Source organism: Tauraco erythrolophus, chromosome 4 (genome assembly GCF_009769465.1).
Source record: "Tauraco erythrolophus isolate bTauEry1 chromosome 4, bTauEry1.pri, whole genome shotgun sequence".
Taxonomy (NCBI): domain Eukaryota; kingdom Metazoa; phylum Chordata; class Aves; order Musophagiformes; family Musophagidae; genus Tauraco; species Tauraco erythrolophus.
The window spans coordinates 59701228-59721246 of record NC_141468.1 but is presented as its reverse complement, the minus strand read 5'-3'; positions in this window follow the sequence as shown (position 1 = coordinate 59721246).

The window sequence follows — 20019 nt, the reverse complement described above, 5'->3', positions numbered from 1 at the left end:
AGCTGGGGCTTGTGTTGCTCTGGAGTCAAAGCAGTGCCTCTGTCCTGAGCTGTCTCCTTCTCTCAGCTTGCACTCTTGCTGCTCCTCAAACCACCATTATCACCTCACCAGGTGGAGGTGCCTGAGTGGGAGACAGGAGATGGTCCATTGTCCCTCCCATCCCTAATTTTCTGTCTCTCCTTACTTCTCCCCTCAGAAACCTTTTCAGCAGCCCAGTGGGGAGCACCCAGTGCTGATGGAGGGGGCTTGGTGGGTGTTGGTGAGACACCCTTGTTGGCAGCTATCTGCGCCTTCTGTTGCCCCCTCCTCATACATCTAGTGGTCCCAGGACAAGCAGGGAGGGGCTCTGCAGCACTGGGAAAGGGTGGTTTCCAAAAAACGCTTGGCAGGATCATGTGCACCCCAGCCTGAGGTGGAAATAAAGCCATCAGAGGGAGACCTGGAAACTCTTGGGCTGCCTTGGGATACGGGGATCTGCAGTCACAGGGGGCCTTTTGATTCCAACTAAAACTAAGATCCTCTCTGCTGCTGAAGGATCACTGGGGACTTTTTTATTTTAAGCTCCTCATTAGCTGAGCAGCACACCCATTTATAACGAAATCTTTAAATAGCAGAAGCATAGCCAGGCAGGGTCACGGCCAGCAGTTAGCGCTCAGCTCCGGTACACGGTCTGTGGGCAAGTCACGCAAAGCTTGGCTTTTCTTCAGCAGCCGAGGCATCAGCTGAAGCTAACGTGGGCTGGTTTGTTCCCATTCACCTGTTACTTTGCGCGCGATTGCTTTCAACTCACCTGGACTTTCCAATAGGGAAGCGGCACGTGGTGAGCAAGTGCCAGTCCGTGCCACCAATGCTCCCTGGACCATGCAAGGGAAATGTAGCATCCTCGACCAGAGTCTCTGCTCCCTCAGCTTCCATGCTCTGAAGAGGAAGGAACGCATTCCTCTCTCTGTTGTTTTTTTTTAAGTTTGTTAAGGTTTTGAGAGTGTTAGGAGATAGCAGGATTTGTGGCACCACTGAAAAAAAAGCCACAATCGGCCTCCTGTTTTCGCAAGGCAGAGATAGTCACATCTGAAAGGTGAAGCTGCCTAAAATACATAAATATTTTTTAATTTGATAGCTCATAGATAGTTGCTTATATGTAATAGTCTGGTTTTTCCTTCCCTAGAAATTCTGAGGAAGGGCTTTAGAGTAATCCTGTATAGTTCATTACTCAAGTGACTCGCCTTTCTCCAGTTAAGAGCATCGCTGGCATCCTAAAGCATCGGTGCCATTAACGCGAGTTGTAAATAAACCGCCAGGGATGGGTTAGGTATTTTAAAATCCTATAGCTCTTTCTGTAAGTGTAGGAATGCTATTCAGAGTATTCTGGCTAAAATTCAGCATGAGTACTTACATTCTGCCAACTCCAATCCCCTCCTGGAGTTTCAAACGGATACGATATTTATCTTCACTTCCCGTCTTAACTATTGTGTGTTTTCGCTGTAGGTTGCTAAACAACTGCCGTCTCATCGGTGGCTGTATTTTGCTGGCGAATACAGTGAGCCCCATGTGCATATGAACCATAAAGCTATTTGGAGTCCTTGCATAAGAACTCCAAGATACATGTAAGCTGTTAATATTTATTATGTGGAGCTGAGAACATCACTGAAGATGGAGGGATTAGAGTAACTGAGTTCAGGCTGTTGAACAGCCAGACAGAATGGAAGAGAAAACGGATGCCCTGGAGGAATAAGAGCAAAAAGCATGAGGAATTTTCTGCATGCAGGATTAGACTCCAGCGGAGCATGGAAAGAAAAAGCTTGGGAATGCTCTCGAGAGCCAGGGTGGGTAGGACAGTTGCAGTGTTACGGCTTCTTGCTTAGAGGTGAATCTTCCCCTCTCCGCTTTCCCCAAACGAGCAGCAGTTTAACCTTGGGCTCGATGTGAGAAGGGACCGGGCCACAGCAGGAGGCAGGTCGGACGAGGTGTTTCCAAGGCGTGTGAGAGAGGACTCCATCTTCTGGGCTGTGCGATACTCGGGCCTGGCCCTCTCTCTGCTAGGTGTTTCGAGAGCCTCCTAGCCTGTTTTCTCTTTTTGCCTCATCTGTCGAGAACAGCATGACCTGGAAACTCTGTGTTTCTCCTGCGGGTTTTGCCTGAGCTGGGCAAAGAGCTTTTCTCTGCCTTACAAAAACCAGGCGACAGCAGGGAGCAACACCAGCCCCTTTCTGCAGACCAAGGTCTTCAGCAAAAGACCTGCTTTGGTGTCCAAAGGACTGGTAGCAAGTAAAGGCAAGGCTGGCAGAGCCACAGGGTTCTGAGAGGGTGGCCAACCCTACGCCTCTCCATTCAGGAGCTACAGAAACGCTTCTGCACAAAGTTCTTCTGGTTACTATGGCACTAAGGTGGCCAGCAGCTACCAAAACATCTTGGGAAGCTGCTCTGGTTTGCTTAAGCAACTACAAGCCCAGTCGTCCAAAACTGAGGTTCCTGGAGGTAGTTGGGCATTTCTGAACATGCAGCACAGAGCTCCCAACCGAAGCAAAATCGGGTAAACGTGGCTTCCTCTGACGAGAGTTGGTTGCTTTGGAAAATTCAGGACTCCTTTCAAAGTGCAGGGATCAAAGCCAAGCTGTTAGTGGTTATATGCATCAGCGATTCGGAAAGTCCCTTGCTCCAGCCAACGGCAACTGCAGCCAAAGCAAAACAGGTAGCCGCTCTCATCTGCCTGGGTGCTGTGGGCTCCTCCTGCCCTCGTCAGTGCCTGAGCCGCTCGAGCCCTGACCTGGCTGCAGACCTGCTCAGCAAAATGGCCAAAAAACCCCGGTGCATCCACCACCTCCGAGGCAGCTGGGCAGGAAGAGCATGATTTCACATCGCTGTCGCGCAGACAGGGACCGTACGAGCGAGGGGGAGGGGGAGAGCCCCGGTGCTTTGCCCCAACCAAATCTCTACCCCAGACCCGCTGTGCAAACCCTGTGCGAGGTTCGCGCCCTCAACCACCCGTGTTAGGAAAGTTTTAGGCAAAGCAGAGCAACCGGCCGGGTCACCCAGTTTAGTCTTGGCTAAAGATTTGCTGTGGGTGCCCGCTGTGGTGTGGGCGTGAGGGCAGAAACGAAAACCTACCTCTGAACAAGCTCATCAGTTGGGCATGGAGGCTGGCCCCAGCTGGCCCGCTTGCGATCCACGGCACTTTTTACCTGCACCTATGTGCAGTATGAAAAGCAAAGATGTTTGAAGCAGGAAATATGCAGAGAAGCAGATGCAGAGAAGCAGCTCCAGAGCTCGTCCCTAAAACACTTACAGCTCTTAAATGTAAATGAGAGTCAGGGACTAAGGCAAAGTAGCTTTTGGATATAAAATCTTCACCCAGGTAGTTCAATAATTTCCCAAACTCCCCCTCCGTAATCCCAACATATTCTGAAGCCAACTCTGCTTTTCGTTACTGCTCCTGACGTTAGCTCTTCCAGGAGTTTTCAGCTGCTACAGTGAGAAATGTCCAAAATAACTCCACAAGGGACTTCTCAGAGATCTAAAGCCTTGAAACAATAACAGCAAAAAAAAAAGGCTAGATGGGAAATGGAAAAGGTGAGGAGACAAAACCAACATGCAGTCAATAAAAGCTTTCAGAGAAGAGATAAGAGCAACAAAACACAGAATGGCTTACTGCTTGCTAAAGGTGTGATGGGAATGAAAAGAGCTTTTGCAAATGTCTGGAGGGGGAAAGAAATTAGAGGAGAAGTGTATCCATTAGTAAATGAGTGTGTGAGTGTATTATTCATGGCTGCAAATATCTGAGCTGCAAAAGTGCAACATTTTTATTTCTATCTGCCTTTAGTGGCAAATTTAAGAATTTGGAATAGCAAGGAAGTAATTAAGACCTAATAAAGCAGCTCCTGCCTGTCGCTGCAAGCGAGGAATGTGGCAGCATCGCTCCTGAACTCCGCAGAGCTGTTCACCTGGGTAAAGTTACTCCATGTTTGCAGAATTGCAGCTTGAGTCAGCATGAAAAAAAACAAATAGACACAGCACCTTGACAGAAAAAAGGTACAATATTCAATGATTTAGCTGAGATGCGCATCAGCTGGTGCCCTTCACCATAGGACTTCATTTTCAGTAAGTCACTGAGGTCCTGCAGCTGTTTGGCACCAAGGGACCCTCACTGTCATCTCTTTGACCCTCGCAGTGTCCCTTGGAGGGGTGCAAGGGGACTGTGCTGCTCCTGGAAGCAAGGTGGGCGGCTGAATGTGCCTGCAATTTGCAGCTGCCATTGCCAATCCCACCGTAAAGCGGCTGTTAATTGTTATGCTTGGCACCTCCAGACAGCCTGGCTACATCTGGTCGGCCGCCTGCCAAGCGCGCGAGCAAATGCGTGGTTCTGGGGAGACGCGCTGTCGTGCTAATGGTCTTATGCGGAGCTTTAAGTAGGCTGGGGACCCGCAGCTCTCCAAGCAGGAGAAGCGTTTCAGTCTTCTCTAATTAGACCAACTTCTCGAACCAGGGCATTGGAGCAGGGCTGCGATTCCTGGAGACAGGGATGGCTCCGCAGGCTGTTTGCCAAACCCGCTGTGGGCAGAAGGAGGGACATGGCTGCCAGGACTCCCCCTGAGCCTTTTGCCACAGCCTCTCCCACACCCCACGACTGGACATGTGCTGGTTTTGTGGCTCACAAGGAGGCTACTACCCTGTGACACAGACCAAGACGTGGGACAGGGGAGAGATGTGAGGTCCAAGCAGGACATCCACTGGGAAAGTCAACTTCCTGCCCATAGCAGAGAAACAAGGGTAGTTTCCAGAAGAAGGGAAGCCACAGCTAGAAGAGATCAAGAGATGAGAGAAGAATATGTTGTGACAAACTTCGTTTGAGAGGTGGCTGATGTTTACTGAACCACAGGAGTGTGGCAGCTTCGATAGGAAATTTCAGTAGAGAATATAAGTATTTCTATATTTAAAAAAAAAAAAAAGAAAATTGGCATGGCTATAAATACAGTCATGCGAAAGCATGCTGCCTGGAGGACCCGGACTGTGAGGATAAATGACTGCTGAGTGCTATTTAGGGCATGGAGGCCTAAGGAAGTGCCAGAGAACTAAATATCTAGTCAAGTCTTGGTATCTTCACTAATGAGTTCAAAGGAGGATGGCAAAGGGAGCTGCTCCAGGCTCCCTACTTGTCCGGGGCTGGTGAAGCGTCCATGCTGGAAAATAGCTCCGAGAGGCACGAGCTGCAGTGGTGTCGCTGCGGAAACTGCCCCAGGCAGCAACACTGGGGTCGCAATGGCTTTATTAGAAGGTGCATTCACTGAACGACATTAAGTGGATCATCAGAGGTAGGGACCTGGCTGGGAGGTACCACAAAAGCAGGCTGTGCCATGTGGGCTTGGTGGGGGCAACCCACTGAAACATTAGGAACATATAACGGCCATCAAAACCAAAAGGGTTTGGTGGGACACGCCACGTCAGACAGCCTCCGGTAAGAAAGCCCTACAGAGCTGGGCTGTCCGAGTAGCCTGGTCCGCCAATTGCTCTGTACCCATTCGAGTCCTTCTGTTTATTTCTGCTAGCATGATCCAAAAAAACCAAGTCGTGGAAGTGTTTTTAAATAGGAACGATTCCCTGGCCAACTACCAACAAAATTTTGACTTTTTATCCCCATCTGGTATGTGAACACATTTCAAAGGGCTGCAGTGGTGGAGGGAAAGGAATCATCGCTCCAAGCCAGCTCCTGCTAGCCAGGAACAGCGGCCATGCTCCCCAGGAACCAGCTCTTCTGTGGGAAGGTGCCACTCCTGGTCTGTGGGGAGGAAGGGAAGGAAATGGCTCCGGAGTTTGGTATTTGAGCTTGCCTCGGACCGCTGACATTGCAGCTTTATTGTAGGTGGGCTGAACTTTGCAGCATCCTTGTCCTTCTGCTTGCCCCTGGGCTGCCTTTCAGCTCTTTCAGAGGAACTAGAGGAAACCAGGTCAAGGAGCTGAGCTGGATTAAAAAATAACCCAAGGGAAAAAGAAATTAAAAAAAAAAAAGGGATTTTTTCAGCCAGATCAGTTCCTCAGCTGGGCTCGGCAAACGGACTCACGTGCAGCCAAGCTGCCTGCGGCACTCGATTTTGGAGCCATTCCCACCGTGGGAGCTGTACTGTGGATGGCAGGCTGGGGAGGTGCAAGGAGACCTGGGAAACACGAGCAAGATGCAGCAAACTCCACTTAGCCTTGCCAAGCTGGTACCTTGCAGGGACCGCTCATGGGAAGAGGCAGAGCAAGATACACACCTCTGAGGAGTGGGGAAACTGGAGAGGAGACAGTGCAGGTGATGGCAGGGCAGTGATGTGGGAAAAACTAGATTTTGCTACCCCAAGGGTAGGAAAGCATTGAAGAGAGGAGGGTAGAGAGGGATAACATGGGCACAGAGAGCAGAGGAGGGCCCGAGTGACTGTCTGGACTGCTTGCCCTGCTCATGACTGCTCACGGCAGTGGCCAAGCTGCCCAGAGCTTCTTGCCATCGAATGGTTTCGAGAGCCAGTGCTTGCCCAGCAGCTAGCAATGTGGTGGGGCTGCGGTGCGCTAGCACGGACTTAGGAGGTCAAGGACTATAAAATGGATTCAGTCCCCTTCTGACAGCTGAGACCTGAGGGAAGACATGCAGACCACCCCATTGATGGCATCCCTGTTCCTGCAAAGCCAAGGACAGGGCTCCCCGCACTCCTGAACTTCTCAGCTCCCATGCAGTGGCTGTGGCTGTTCGCAGAGACACAGAGCAACACCTCGCTCATCTCCACCTCCCCAGCTGTCCTCTGGAATCCCCAAATACCTCTAGTTTATCACTCCAGCAGCAGTGGCGTTCCCAGGAGGGAGGAAGCGCCATCGTTCGCTAACCGAGGCACGTCAGAGAGACGCTTTCGCTCCCCCTTGCTCTAGCTGCACTGAGAGCGTGGGCTGGCTGGAAACGAGAAAGACCCAGGGAGATCGGCCCCGTGGGGAGCGTATCCTCCCACGGAACTGACCTGCCGCTCCTGGGGAGGATCAGCAGCGGGGATAGAGTCAATTCTCCATTAATCCACAGCACAGGGAAGGCAGCCGGGGCTCGTAGGGTGCTGGCGGGAAGATAGAAGAGCCAAAGAGTTTGCACTACGTTTACTAAATGTGTCTAAAACATGAGGCCAAACCATTTATTTATGGTCTGGCTGATGTGCAAAATTTTGACCATGGTGACTGCTGCTAGAGAGAGGGAGAAAGGCCGCCGGCGCAAACCCTCTGCTTGCCACGCTCCTCCTACACCGGTGCAAAAAGCCGCTGCGGGCTTACAAGGGTGGCACTGCCGCATGTGAAAGCCTGGTGCAAAAGCACAAGGATGCAAGCGCCAGCAAAGAGAAACTGTGCTGAGAAAACTGCTCTCAGCTATTTTGCAGGAGCCTGAGCCTGCGTGTGTGTGTCCCCTGCCCCAAAACATCATTGCTTATTCCCAAATGCCTGCAAAACACCGTACCTGGCCACTGCATTAAATAGATACCTGAGGGCAGGAGAGGATGATCTCCGTAAGGGTGTATGTGGGTGGAATGAGGTAATCATAAAACTGCCACCACCAACATGAATCTTGCTAATTTAACTAAGCTCCTATATTTATTCACTGATCCATAAGGCCTTGATTAGAGATTGGCTAGGAAGACATTTGTTTTAGATTATATGCAAGGAAAATCTCGTGCCTCTGAGAAGGCTCTGTTGTGTATCACTCCCAGGTGTTCAAACACCATGAATCAGATCCCTTAATATTCTTGTGTTTGGCTTAAAATAAAGAGAAAATAATACCAGCTCCTTTCCATTTGCGTTCTGCTCTTCCAGCCTCTGAGGTGCCTTGGGTATCTTCTCCAGGTAGTTCTTTGCAACCCTTGTGGTCTGAAGCTCCCAGAAAAGCAAAAAGGGGCAGAGCTGGGGGGCTTCTGGGGGGAAGTCATCTGCTCGCCTTCCTCCCCACCTTGGCACTTTCCCCCATCCCACTGACGATAAAGGCAACTTCAACAGGCCTGAGCTCGTTCTGTCCTTAAGGCATCTGTGGCATTTGGACACGTGCATGTTCCTCCCACCCTCTAGTCCTTGCGACCCATCTAAGGGGCTGGGGAGGGGGGTGCAGCCCTGGCCGGCAGTAGCTCCCGCAGCTGCTGCTTGGCCCTGGGTGGGCGAGCGCTTCCCCTGGGCACCAGCACATCTGCTCAGCCTTGGCTGTGAGCAACGGGCTTCACGCGAGGGATCCAGCAGCATGGGGGAACCGAAACTAAAACTGAACCATGGGAACGTCCCTCTGCATCCCCACCAACCACAACTGGGGAAGCAGGGCCCGAGGAAGATCTTTTTAAATAGAGTCCACTGATCCCTCTTAAATCTAGAGGCATGCTCTGCCAACATCTAAAACCTGCCTCCTTTCACCTGCAAGGATTGTTCACTACAGGAAAAACAGGTTTAAATAAGCAAAAAGAAAAATAAAAGAGCACTCGAAAGGGAAATAGTTCAGTAAAATTGAGACCCAAAGAATCCTGGAGGTATTTGATGCTTGAACGGCTGAATGAGATGCCATTCTGCAAGGCAAAACATTCAGACTCATTTATTTATTGAAATTGGTATCGAGACGCTGCTCAAATTTGCTGCCTGCAGCTATCCATCAGCTGGGATCCAGTGGGCTGACAAGGGCACCGAGAGCATGGGGGATGCAGAGCTCTCCTCACTCAGCACCTTCTTCGGAAGGGTTTTCTTCCATGTGGCAGGCACAGCAGCGAGGGTAGGCAAAGCAGGGAGATGCGTAACCCCCAGCACCCCAGAAATGTATCTCCCTCTACTCCAGCCATGATTTCCCAAGCTGCGTGCCATTGCATGGATGGCTCTGGGACGACCTGTGGGGATGAGACCATCCTTCTCTCTCCCCGGCTGTGACACTTCTGATATCACGTTGGATGGTGTTAAAACAGCCCAGCAGCAAGAACAATGATTTGGCAAGTGGCTTGGCCCTCAGCCGACGGTGCGTAAACGTACCAGGGAAACTTGGCTCTGGGGCACCCGGGAGATGGGGCAGCCCACGGCAAGTTGCCCTGAATAAATTTGGGAGGGGGAGTGAGCAAAAGGCAGGAGTGACCTGTCAAACCAGTCCCTCCTAAAGGTCTTACAGTGCCAGTAACACCTGTATGTGCCTGGACAAGTCATCAGCAGGCTCCGGGGTGGGATGTAGACCTCATGCTGGGATGCGGAGTGGGGGCTGGCAGCCCAAACATGCTGCTGTCTCTCTACAGGAGATGCATGAAACTTGGATAACTGCTTTTTCCACCCTGTGGCAAGCAGGGATGGAGCAGTTTTAATCCCTAGCACAGGACAACAGCTGAGGGAAGGAGTCAATGGCTCTCCTGAGCGTCCTTGTCTCCAAGGCGCAAGATCCCTCGCTGGGCAGGAGGGCTCCCAGCACCAACCTGCAGATGGAAAAGGTGTTGGATTGGAGGAGTGGGTCCTCCAAATACAGGACACCCCCCTGGAGGTACCCACCAGGCTCTCTCCTGCTCCGTGACCCAAACATAACCGCTGCAGCTGATGGGGACAAATGGCTGTCGGGGCAGGAAGCAGCAGGAAATACTAATTAATTGCATGAGGTTTGACAGGTCCACATAGGACCAGACCACCTCATTTTTGGCCGCCAGCCTCTTCCCGGCCTCTTACAGCTCAGGATATATAAAACAGCCCATGGGTTACTGCAGCTTGTCAGGACTGACCCACAAAAAAAACAGGCAGCTAGGAAAGCAAGGAGAATTTTGTTTCCTGTCCCCAGCAGGCCCTGAGCTCAGCTACATTCAGAGGAGAGGTTCGTTGGTTCAAGGTGGAAACAAAGGTGAGCTAAACCAAATCCAGGCTTTGTTTAACCACATTACGCTCCTTTTTCTGGGGCTCTGCTGACATTGTATGTTGTTTTCCAGACTAGTGCCGGACATTTTCAGTGGACACACTTGCAATGGCTTTCCAGATGAAGAGGTATGATAAAAACCTAACCTGTTTTTGTAGGGCACGTCCCCTTCACCCTCACATAATCCAGGAATGGGATTTATTTGAGATATTTACAGCTGCAAAGGAACAGCACCTGGGTAGGACATCTCACCAAATGAAAAAAGAAAGCCCCACGATTAAAATGCAGCTAAAGGAAACATTTGAAACCCGAGATATGGAACAAATCCCAGCTTGAATCATCTGGTTCCAAGACCTGCATGGAGCCCATTGAGCTTGAGCTAATATCTATTCACAACATGCAAGAAGCAAAGACAAATGCTCCAAGGGCTGGAGCACCTCTGCTATGAAGACAGGCTGAGAGAGTTGGGGCTGTTCAGCCTGGAGAAGAGAAGGCTCTGGGGTGATCTTATAGCAGCTTTCCAGTACCTAAAGGGGACCTACAGGAAAGCTGGAGAGGGACTTTTTACAAGGGCGTGTAGTGATAGGACAAGGGGTGATGGCTTTAAACTGAAAGAGGGGAGATTTCGATCAGATATAAGGAAGAAATTTTTTACATTGAGGGTGGTGAAACACTGGAACAGGTTTCGCAGAGGAGTTGTGACTGCCCCATCCCTGGAACTGTTCAAGGCCAGGTTGGATGAGGCTTTGGGCAACCTGGTGTAGTGGAGGATTTCTCTGCCCATGGCAGGGGGGTTGGAACTAGATGATCTTTAAGGTCCCTTCCAACCCAAACCATTCTATGATCCTATGAAATAGGAACGGCCTGGAGCTAAAGTTACATGGTGCTGCATCCAGAGACTGTATCATCCCCCTCTTCTGCTCTGACACCTGGTCAGGACACCAGTCCCACTCCCCGTGTACGGGCCTTGCTCTCCTTGAACCTCAAAGCCCTTCTCTGAGGAAGGCAGGAACACCACCAACGGCAGCATGCAGCCCTCCGCAAACTTGGGAGCTTTTTGGTAACAAGACCTCGGGCTCGGAAAGTGCCTGGATGTAAGTGCCTGGATGTACTCCTGGCCCTGCAGCATCCTGGTGCTGCCGGTGCATGTCGCACACGGAGGGCCGGCGGTTGTGCAGAGCACTTTCTGCTGTCCTGACCTCCAGTTCATTCCCACCGGGGAGCCGGCTGGGAACCAGGCATCTCCTGACCAGGTATCCCTCCCATGGGAAATAACCACAGGGATAACATGCAGCATCCTCTTAAGTGTTGCTCCCATGGAGGTGCCTCCAAGTCACACCGTCGAATTCTGGCACCACATCTCGGGGGGGGCAAGACGGAGCGAGCCCTGTGTAGCACTTTGGAGTGCACGTACCTAGCGAAGCCTCCTTTGCAACTCTAACTGACCCGCAGGACTTGATCCGTTGGCAGCTGCGCCCTGACAAAAAGCCACTACCTCATCCCTCTACCCTGGCCCGGACAGCGTTGCTCCTGGCCACCCACTCCACGCAAAGCCCTGCCTGCACCAGCACAGGCAAGGCGAGCTGGGCGAGTGACGTCTGGCTGATGAAACGGGCACAGTTAACCTGAGCAAAATGGGTTATGGAGAGGCTGAACCAATAATTTGGAAGGTGCCCAGGAGGAGGCCGAGTCTGCTGGCGGGGAGGCTGGTGGTGACAGCTAGTCAGGCTCAGTTACCTTCTAACCCCGCTCAGCTGCAGGCAGCTCAGATGCAATCAGACCTTTAGATGTCATTTCCTTTCCAGGTCTCATTTTGCTTTCAGGATGTTTTTCTAATTGTATTTCTGGGCTATCAGGAATCTGTCTGGGCTTGGGAGATGAGTAAATCTCCATTGAGGGCTCCGTGCCCACTCGCAGCTCCCCAGTGAGATGGAGGGGGATGCGGAGCCCTGGCGCAGGCGTGGACCACGGGTCTCTGTAAGAGCACACTGGTTGGGCAGAGCGAGGGGCTCGCTGCAGCGTAACCACATTAACCCCGCAGTGAGTTGTCACCTCGAGCAGAGCTGAACAGTTTTAGTTAAATTAAGGAGCCTGGGAGAGCTGATCTGGTTCATGCCCCAGCCATGTGGTTCAGTCATGGCAGCCAGGGTGAGCATCATGGTTAAGCCAATGCAGCCAAATTTTGCCAAATAAGAGGCTGCAGGGTCTCTCTCTGGGATGCTTTGATAAGCCTCTGTGTCTCATGAGTACTTCAGAAAAGAGCAACAAAATAAGATGAGGGGCTGACAGGACAGGCACGAGAGGGGAGAGCAAATTGTGCACGTGTTGTAGTTGTCATTGCTACACACTAGACGATAGGCCTCTCCTTGGGGTCCCCTTTGAAGGGACAGGCAGCCGTTCTTCCAGGATGTCCCTTTGCTCCACGTTCCCATCTTCTCTTGGGCTTGAGGAGCCATGAGTGAGTCCAGGTGCGAGCAGGGATGAGGCAAGCAGCTCACCAGCATGGTGTGAGACAGGCTGAAGTCTCCCTCCTTGGGCTGACCGCTGCCCCAGCCCAGCCGTGGGGCACGGGGCTGCCCTGGCTGCTCGCTACTTGAAAGAGGTGTTTTTCGGGTGCTGTAAGCACTTGCTGGTACCTGCCTCCAGCTCCCCCCTGCCAGCAGTGAGGGAGCCATACCTTAGAGACAGCCCTGTCCGACATCGATAACTCCTGTCCACAATCTTATCGAAGGCCTTATCAACGCATGCACCTGGCGCTGGTTGCAAGGAAATTGGTTTCAAGCCTGTTTTCTTTACAGTCCCCTGGCTGGACATGCGTGTATCAGTCACAGGGGCCACAGAAATCAATCTAGCCCCAGTGGAAGCGCATTCACTCAGCAGCATTTTAACTTGTTCAGCTTTGCCGGTGTCGGAGGCTGAATGAGGCAGAGCAGGGGCGGCAGTGCCTGCTGTGCTGCCAGGGAAAATCGGCTGTGATGCACACCAGCCTCGCCTTGCATGGGGCTGTGCTCACGGGGGCTACGGTGCTCCTGGCCCTACCCCTCCCCTAATCCACTCGCCATTTCTCTGCGTGGCTGGGTGGGCTGAAGTCCAGCTTGTGGCTTTTCCATAGATATGATCCTGATGAGACACGAAAAGATGTTTGAAAAGGATGCTGAATAGAGGGAGCCTCAAGTCAGCATCAAGGGCTAAGATGGGAGGGCAAGGGAAAGCTGAAGGGATAGCTGGACTGGCACCTCACCTGAGACCACCGAGGAAAGGACGTGGTTTCAGGGAGGCTGTGGTGGGAACCACACCATGGGGAATATTTCAAAGCAAACTCCAGAAAATGCCATCCCAGGAGCAATTTTGCAAGTGGGTGGGGATGGCTGTGGTTTAATGTGGCTCCCCCACCTTTGAGTTTGTGGGAGGAAAAGTCACAATTCGGAGGCATCAGGGCGATCCCCATGCAACAGGCAGCCAGAGAAAATACACAGGCTGAAGTGAGCCCACCTGGTCCTGGTGGGCCCCAAGTCCCACAGAAACACCTGGGATTTCCTCCTGGGTGCCCTAAGGCAAATCTCTCCAGCTGTCTGTGCTGCCGGCGAGCACTTTAAGCCCCCACAGCATGCACAAAAGAGTGAAGCGCTGCTTCACCATAGCCACGGCGTGCTTCCTGTGGTTGCTCGTGCTCCGTGCCATCCATCCCTTCACCGCTTTCTCACCCGCTTGCTGCTCTAGTGACTCACCGCACTGCTGTGACTGCGGGCTGAGCGGATGCCGCTCCCTGCGTGGCTTTGGGGCTAAACGGCCCTGCTGCGGGTACGCGCGAGGGTTTCGCTACGACTCGGGTTTCATGTAACAGGGAGGACGTGGCTTCTGGGATTTGGCCATGTCCAGTCTGACGGCACCTTCTTGCACTTCCCCGGGTTTCATCCTTCAACTCCAGAAGCTACCGACCTGCGTTAAACACTGAGATCGGCCCCGGGTGCAAGCCCTGGGGCTCAGACCCGTATGGCACTGCTGTGCTGCAGCACTGGCGCTTTTCTTCCTCTGTGGGTGCTGGACATGGCCATCATCAGCAGCAGTGGTTCACCTCCAGAAGCTGATGGAGGTGAACATTCATCTGGAGTGAATAAAAACAACAAAATAAAACCCCTCTGGACTGTGGCCACCAGACAAAACACGCCAGCATTCCACTTGCCTCCTCTCCCATGCTGGTAAAGTGACTGTAAGCCACATCTCAGTACAAGCACATGGCTGATGCTGTGCTGAATGGATCTTTGAAAGATGTTTCTCAACACATCCTTGTTTGACTGTGGTTATTGCCTGGACACTGTTGGAGAGGGGGAATGATGTGCCTGGAGATCTCGCATCCCATGAGTAATATGACATGAAGATGCTGAAACTTAGACCTGGAAGAGGCCCTGGGGTGAGGATCAAGGTCAGCAAGGCTGAGGAGAGCACGCACTGGTCTTGTCTTCTGCCTCAGCATCCCTGTAGGACCAGGGCTTCCTTCTCTGATGTGTAGGCACAGCTCCATTTTAGGGGATTTGGAAATCACATCGAAGTAGCAAATGAGAAAGACCCCTTTGCCTCACCATGCTGCCCCTGCTTTCCCCTTGGCACTTCTCAGCCCTCCCTCAGGAGCTCCCAGCAGGCCAAGACTGCAGCAAGGTGAGATACAAGGGGCACATGAGACGGGGAGGCAGCAGGCTCAGAGAAGAGGCGAGGTGGGTCGATTTGACCTGAGCCTGGTTAAGTGGGGAGAAATACAGTGTAGGTGTCTGCAACAGTGTGAATTGGGGTCTGGAGAGGGGTGACAGGTGATAGCTGAGGAGTACTGTGTGTGAGGAGGAGAGGGAAGCGTGGTTCACATTTCTCCAGGCTTTTTTTTTCCCTTATGTTGTGATAATTATGTTTACAAGACCAAATTAACACCCTTAAGTGTGAAGAGCAAAACTCAGCCCTGGGAAGGAAGGAAGGAGCAAACTGCCTCCTCCCAGGAGGACACCTGCTTCAACAGCTCTGTGCACCCCAAAGGAGGGCTGCTGCACCCAAATCTCTGCATCCAGCATCTTTCCAGAGTCCTTCCACTCCCTGTCATCACATCACTCACAGTCACGCATTCTTTTTGACTTCTCTTTTATCTTTGTTTTGGCTAATTCTGTACACTGAAAAAAAAAAAATCCTCTGGTTTATTGGTTTCCAAGGCCAAATGGCAATGACTTGTTGTCTTGTGTGTCCATCACTGGGAGAGCTGGCAGGTACTGACCCCTCTGCAATCTGGAGGGTGAAGGCTAACCTGGGCTCAAGCAGTGACAAGAGTGAGAGAAATGAAGGCAGGTGACGTTTTCCTTTTCTGTTTGCCGCTGCTCCTGAGGGGAAGACACCAGAAAAGCTCCCAGCCAGGCAGCATTTCTTCCACAAGACAGAGTTTGCTGTCACACTCAGAACAGGTGATTCAGAATAAGAGCACCTCGTGACACCAGGACTCTCAGTGCCCTCCACTGCTTATATGCGATTGCTGTTGAGACCTCTTCTGCCTTGCTGCAGAAAGGCCTCTGAAGCCACTTCTGCATGGGCTTTTTCTTGACTGCATGGTGGGTTTTTTTATCAAAGTTGTGGATGCCCCATTCTTGGATGTGTTCAAGGCCAGGTTGGATGAGGCTTTAAGCAACCTGGTCTAGTGGAAGGTGTCCCTACCTGTAGCCGGGAGGTTGGAACTAGATGACCTTTAAAGTCCTTTCCAACCCAAACCATTCTATGATTCTACGAAATTTCTGTAGAAAGATACTCTGTTGCTGCCAGGCCAAATTTTGCTCAACTTTCTCCTTCACCCTTCTTCCGACAAGATACCACTGACTTGCTATTATTTATATTTCAGTTGTTCTTAGAGGAAGTGATGGAAGCTCTGATACATCAAGTGGTCTAAAACCACACAGCAAAATATAGCCCCATGCTAAAGGGTTTGCAGGCTGGAGAGGCATGGCGTTAACAGGTACAAGTGGCGTGACCTGGGCCAGGCAGGACACTGGTGGCAGCAGATACCCTCACCTCCATGTCCACCGCCTAGGGCAACTGTGCCACAGCTGCTGCCCTCCTTTGCCTTCCCAGCTGCAGAAATATCAGATTTTTCATGCTGCCCAGAATTGTTCTGTAGTAGGAGATGAGGATGAAACTCGATCGCTTCGCCTTTAAGATCACAAACTGAAAAAAGCCAAATGCATCTCAGCAAATGATCCAAGGAGCAGGGCTGGCAGAAACCCCTAAGTGAGAGCAAACAGTCTTTATCTGGCAAAGTCTTACGTTACTTAACACCAGTGCAAATTTAAAGGCAATTGTTTGTTTCTGCTGCACATAAGGCATCTTTTCTGGGTGGATCCCGCTATTAGGGTTAGCCCCTGAGTGTTTGTAACAGCACTTGTTCATCTTCCCACTTGCTCAACTACAGCCTGATTGCTAGAAATGGTGATTGCCAGTGACTGTAATTTCTTTCAGATCTGAGGCCTCAGAGCACTCAAGGAGGAGATAAATATCATTGCTTTCTGCCGTTTGCCTTGTGACCGACGATAGAAATGTCACTTTGTTGTTTTCCTCCCTGTCACCAGCAATGCAAAATGAACAAGGGCATCGGGTTTCAGGACTGGTTGGCTCAAAGGAGGACTTTGTTTGCAGAGTCTAGCTCGAAATGGCGTTAAAAGGACTGTAATCCCAAAGCAGGGAAAAGAGGTGACCTTTTGGTGATCTTCTGACGAAAGGGCGAGAGTGAAAGTTTGGCTCTGTGACCATTAACTTGGCTCTGTAACTCAGTGTGAAGGAGTTAACCAAATGTCAAAGGACTCGCACACAGGGAACCCGAGAATCACTTATCAGCAATAGCCACATGGTGGAAAAAAAAAGTGGAATAGCGACTGTGCAGGAAGTGTTTATAATCCCTCTTAGGAAAGGGACTGGCAGAGGTACCTCTTTCTGTAGCAGCAAACCCTTAGGCATGGCCCCTCAGATGTGAACCGGGTTCACCCAGAAGTGATGGAGAGGCCTCTTTCCACTCTCTGCCTTTGGCTGGCAGGTCAGAGCTACCGGCTCCACTGAGGTTGGTGAAGCCCAGCACACGCCTAACACCCTGCCCGGAGGCTTTTGCCTATGCCACATGCTTTTGGCACTGCTCAAGAGGAAGGAAATAGGACCACGTCACAGATTCTGAAAAAGCTAAAAAACCCTAAAAAACCCACACAGGACAATGTTTTGCTCCAAATCCTTGCAGCTGGCAAGGCAATAGCATGGGGTGGAGAGGTGCAAATTGTCAAGGGGACGAGCACATCACCAAGGAGTCCACCTTGCCTTTGGTCGCAAACACAGAAGCGTCTCGGTTAGGGTCTCAGTGTCTCGAGCTGAGTCAAGGGCGAGGGCTCAGTTGTGGCTGGGTGGTGTTTTATCTCGCTTCTCCCATCAGAATTCATTTGCATGCAGAGGTTTGAATTTTTAGACCATTTAAGGTTAACTCATTGCAATATGTTAATCGGCCACTTTCCCGGAGGAGCAGCCAGCGGCGGTTAGGGAGCACAGAGAGCAGAAGTTGCTTTGCCAGCGGCAGGATGAACGGTCTCTGCCACGTTTGTGCCTGGGGTCACTGCACGCCCAGGACATTCTGGCAGTCCGCTCAGCTCCTTCCTGGCCTCACCAGCCCCACGCATCATGCCCTGAGCTCAATCCTTCTCGTTCACCCTGGAGAAGGGCAGGGAGCATCACATACCATGCCAGGAGCGGTGTCCGGCCGCCCTGCCGCCCGCTGGCATGCAGGGGCAGGCTCTGCTTTCTCCCTCTCTTCCCTCTCCTATTTCTGCTCATCATGGAGCTCATTCAAGTTGCTTTGCTGCAAGATCCCTTCCTTGCTGCTGAATTCGGTTGAAATTGGCCGGTAGATTCAAACCATATTGTGGGCGGCTGATAGACAGGCAGATAGACAACAAGATTGCAAGAGCTTCATTTCTGTAAGAAATTGGGCTAAAAATGACTCCTTATCCCAAGGGAGCTTGTCCAGCATGTCTCAGGCTGAAGCAGGCAAAGCAGAGGGAAAACACTGCACAGATAGCAATGGTTAGGGTGCTAATTTGAGATCCACAGTGGAATTTCTCCCCTATTACAGCCTCTCTGTTTCGCCTCCAGCAAATCACATAATTTTTCTAATCCTCTGTTCCTTTCACGTAAAACAGAGCCAAAGGTCTGGGATTTTTACCTTTTGGCAAAGGTATGATGGCTAAGTAAATTAGAAATCATGAGGTGCTTGGATACTACAGCTAAGCCTACAGCCTCAGTCTGGTGCCATCAAAGCATATAATACCTTAAAAAAAAAAAAGACAAAAAAAAGACTTCTGCTGTCTGGGGCACAACAACCCAGAACGACACAGGTGTGGAAACAAGGTCCCACTCACGAGGAGGTACAGATAGGGCTGCGCTGGGGGGAAGGAGGTACCAGTATGCTACTGCATCTGGTAACGTACTAGCACATGCTGGAACAACAGCCTTCTGCATCATTGTGCTCCGGGGTTAGCCTGAGGAAGAAAAGCAAAATCCTGTCTTTCCTCACACAAAGATTCAAAGGCGAAGCTCAAATCCCCCCCAAAATCTTTGCAAGGTGTAATAGAGGGGCAAACACCTCCAGGGAGGCTGTGAGAACCTGTCTCTCCAGTTAGGAATAGTCAGTGTGGCAAACACTGTTTGTCACAGGACAGGGGAGCTGTGGTATTGCAGCTGCCTCTCCATGAGCAGAGATGTTATTCTGCCTCTAGATTTGTGGTCTGACGTTCCCAAACATTTGCAATCTCAACTAAAGGCTGAGCCCGTAAGCCTTTTGGTTTATCACATTAACATGGAAAAGTGTTGGCTGTATTCAAAATGCTCTGGGGATACTACCTGAAGCAAGGGGATAATGTTTTGCGAGCAAAGGAGGTCCAAAATAGTAATGTTTTCTTCCCATTAGGACCAACCACCCCTTCTGCGATGGGTGTTTGCTGGCTGAGGGAAACGGACCTGTGATTGCTGCCCATCCCTAATAGGATTTATACTCCTAGAGCTGAAATCACCCATACAAGCAAGGCTAATGCTGTCACTTGCCAGCCTTCTCACAAAAAAAAAAAGCAGTCATGAACTCTATGCACATTGAATGTCGTAGGACACGGTTGTGGGACAGGTCTGGGCTGAGCGAGTTCCCCTTGACTCAGCTCCTTGGGACTTTGAATCTAAAACAAATACATAAAAATTGATTTCCTGTTTCCATATCACTGGTGTGATAATCAGTTTCCAATTTTGTCTCCAGAGAAAAGAATGGCCACAAACTTAGGAGAGTTATGGGAGGATGATAGGATCACCATTCTATGAGCCTTCCTCTCAAAAGAAGAAAAAAAGGAAAGAAAAACCCACCCTCTCCTCTAGAATTAACTGCTGTCCTGGAACCCGCTCTAGAACCAACAAGTGAGCTAGAACTTGCTCTAGAACCAAAAAGTGAGCTAGAACATGCTCTGGAATCAAGTAGTAAGCTAGACTGCAATCCAAAACAAAACAACTGTCTTGACTCAACAAGTGAGCTTCAAGACCATCTTCCTGAACATGAAATTGAGTACGTAACAATCAGGAACCAGTAAGCAAATTGAATCCCAAACTACTTACATAACAATCAGGAACCAAACTGAACCCCAACCTAGAAACAAGAAGTGACCTAGAACCAACAAGCAATCTAGAACCCGATCGTGAACCTGCTCTAGAACAAGCAAGTGATCTAGAACCATGATCTGAGTTAGAACACTGTCTAGGACCAAAATTGAGTTCTGGAGTCCCCAACACAAGACAGACATGGAGCTGTTTGAGTGAGTCCAGAGGAGGCCATGACGATGATACGAGGGCTGAAGCACCACTGCTATGGAGACAGACTGAGAGTTGGAGTTGTTCAGTCTGGAGAAGAGAAGGCGCTGGGGTGATCTTATAGCAGCCTTCCAGTACCTAAAGGGGATCTACAGAAAAGCTGGAGAGGGACTTTTGACAAGGTTATATGGTGACAGGACAAGGGGCAATGGCTTTAAACTGAAAGAGGGGAGATTTAGATGAGATCTAAGGAAGAAAGTTTTTACAATGAGGGTGGTGAGGCAGTGGAACAGGTTGCCCAGAGGAGTTGTGGATGCCCCATCCCTGGAAGT